We start from the raw sequence: 3371 nt of genomic DNA, 5'->3' as shown, positions 1-3371 counted from the left end.
TGCCCACATACTCAGTTGGAAAAGCTAAGGGGAAATAAATACATATGCATTACTAAAAAGAATGCAAAATGTTACAAATGCTGTGGAAGCCAATTTGGCACTATTTAGCAAAATTACATATTGTTTATATTTACCTTTTCTCCAGGAATCTATCCCAAAGATAAAATAATAAGATGTGAAAAAATGTATATACATCGTTATTTATTGTAAAATTTAAAATGGTAAAAAGCCAGAAACAACCTAAATTTTCATCAGTATTAGATGAATTGGATCAATTCTGAGATACTTAAAATGGAACAGTATAGAACTATAGCAAAAATTATTACTTTCTCATATGTAATCTCCGGGATACACTATTAAATGAAATCAGCAAGCTGTAGAAGAAATATGTACATGTACACTGTATTATCATTTATCTAGGAAAGGGAGGATATGTGTGTATATGGGTGTGCACATGTATACAGAATGGGTGATTAAACTACAATTACATGAAATTATTACATATGATAGGAGAAAACACAGAACAGACAGATATAAAAGTCAGGAGCAGGAAATCTGTAAAATGAATCTGAATACTTTGCCATTCCAAAAAGCAAGGAAGTTATCAAAAATTATTGGAATAATGTCAATAGAACTCATGAGCCATCTTGAAGTAGCTCCCACGGTTCAAAGATGAGTCATTTGCAGCATCAGTAAGAGGAATAACATCAGAGGATTTAAATGAATCAAATATGTTTTTAAAAAATCCAGGAATTTGCAATGTTCATTTTGAAAAAATTGATCACCTTTGGAGAGTGCTGGGAAAACCAACTCATTATACTAAATACCAGTAAATAAAGGGAAAGAATCATACAGATAACTCATTTTTCCAGTCAAAACTGCACCTCAGCATATCCAAAAAGTTGATGAAAAAGAAATTCTGTCTATAGAAGTATTCCAGCTAGCTTCTAAAGATGTAATAAAATAATTGGAATATTACCATTTTGCAACCCCCTAAATAAACTCTCAATCTGGGAAATGATTGTTAATGGCAGCTAACATCACAACAGGAGACAACTGGACATTATGTATCTCTTGATGGAAATTTACACCACTTAAGGAGTAGTCATACCAAAAAACAAGAACAAAAAAACAAAAACCTAAATATGATCAAGCCTTTTTGTCCAACCAATGGGACAAAAAACACCTGGGGAAAGGAGAAACAGATTTGGGGGTGGAGGGAAGATTTTTTTGTTTATCAATTTTTAAATGAGAATGCAATCAGCAATATCCAGAAAGTAAGAAAGTTCACAAAATGAATTACTCAGTTTCTTCAACAAACCAATTTCAACTAAAAAAAAAAAAAAAAAAAAAGCTAAGGTAACCTATGAAATGAAAAGTCTTTAAGAGACCTCCCAACAGACAAACCATAAGTGACTCTTAATCTCACAAAACAAACTGAGGGTTGCTGGGGGGAGGGGGGTTGGGAGTGGGGGCGGGGGTTATGGACATTGGGTAGGGTATGTGCTATGGTGAGTGCTGTGAAGTGTGTAAACCTGGCGATTCACAGACCTGTACCCCTGGGGAAAAAATATATTATATGTTTATAAAAAATAAAATTTAAAAAAGTAATAAAAAAAAAAAAGAGAGACCTCCCAACAGGGACGCCTGGGTGGCTCAGTGGGTTAAAGCCTCTGCCTTCGGCTCAGGTCATGATCCCAGAGTCCTGGGATTGAGCCCCGCATCGGGCTCTCTGCTCAGCAGGGAGTCTGCTTCCCTTCCTCTCTCTGCCTGCCTCTCTGCCTACCTGTGATCTCAGTCTGTCAAATAAATAAATAAAATCTTTAAAAAAAAAAAAAAAAAAAAAAAGAGACCTCCCAACAGAAGGCAGTGTGTACAGCCTATCAGAATGTCAATTCAACAAACCAGCAACATAAGATCTTTAACCAAACAAACAAATAAAGCATGTATGAGGAAAATGCTGATAGGATATTGGGTGATATAAAGACATTACTAGAATTTTTTACATATGAACATGGCACTGTGACTATGCTCTTTCACAAAAGTTCTTTTTTGTTAGTGACATATACCCAAATATTTGTAGATGAAATATGATGTCTGGGAACTTGTTTCAAGGGCATTCTGGGAGAAGAGACAGTAAAGGTGGTGCAAATGAATGCAAGCGTGGCTGTGAGCCAGTAAGTGTTAAGTCCGAATAACGGGTACCGGCAGGGGCATTGTACCTTTCTCTCCACAATGTGTATTTAAAATTATCCATAATACACTATTGATGGGAATGTAATATGATGCAGCTGCTATGGAAAATATTATGAAATTCCCCCAAAAATTAAAAATAGAATTACCATCTGATCCAGCAATCCCACTTCTGGGTATTCATCCAAGAGAACTGAAATCAGGATCTCAAAGAGACATGTGCATTCCCACATCATTCAAGAGCCAAAACATGGAAATAACTTAAATGTCCATGGATGGATGTATGGACAAAGAAAACATGGTATACACAACCAATGGAATACATTCAACTTAAAAGAAAGAGAAAAGAAATCCTACCATATACAATGATATAAATGAACGTGGAGGACATTATGCTAGTTAAACAAACCAGTCACAGAAGGACAAATACTGCATGGTTCCACTTACATGAAGTATCCAAAATAAGTCAAACTCATACAAATGGAGGGTAGAATGGTGATTACAAGAGAAAGGGGGAAGTAGGAATGGGGAGTTACTGTTCAATGGGTATAAAATTTCAATTACCCAATTTGAATTAGATCTAGAGATCTGCTGTGTAGCACTGTGGCTCTAGTTAACCAGACTGTGGGCTTGCTTTGGCAGCACACAGACTAAAATTGGAATAAGACAAAGATGACCATGGCCCCTGCACAAGGATGACACCCAAATTCATGAAGCAGTCCATATTAAAAAAAAAAAAAGATGCTATATTGTGCTCTTAAAAAATTTGTTAAGAGGGTAGACTCATGTGAAATTTTCATAGCACAATTTTTTAAAAAAGAAGAAGAAAACAAGTATCCATGATAAAAAGCATTAAAAAAGACGTACATACAAATCCTTGATTCACCATTTGTTGTCTGTTTAGTACTAACCAGGTAACCTACGCATTCTGAGCCACCATTTTAATCACATGTGGAAAAGCACGTAATAATAACAGTTTTATAGATTGGTTTGGCATCTCTACTTTTGGAGCTTGATAATTGTTAACTGAAAAAAAGAAGAGGTTTGAGAATCAGAGGTGACCCCCATTTAAATATCTCATTATTCTATGACATTAGGTCAGTACTTAGCTTCTCTGAGCCTTATTTTCTTTCCCGTAAAATGGGGATCACACCAGCAACACATCATTTTTCTGAGGA

General features: G+C 35.5%; 1 pseudogene; it reads left to right on the top strand.

Moving 5' to 3' along the window:
- The first annotated feature begins 2823 nt into the window (after nt 1-2823).
- Nucleotides 2824-2923, top strand: LOC116874575 (annotated as a pseudogene).
- Nucleotides 2924-3371: the final 448 nt, after the last annotated feature.

The sequence above is a fragment of the Lontra canadensis genome, unplaced genomic scaffold (genome assembly GCF_010015895.1).
Source record: "Lontra canadensis isolate GAN:19392208 unplaced genomic scaffold, GSC_riverotter_1.0 scaffold37, whole genome shotgun sequence".
NCBI lineage: Eukaryota > Metazoa > Chordata > Mammalia > Carnivora > Mustelidae > Lontra > Lontra canadensis.
The sequence above is the reverse complement of the archived record's forward strand: the minus strand, read 5'-3'. Positions and strand labels throughout refer to the sequence as shown.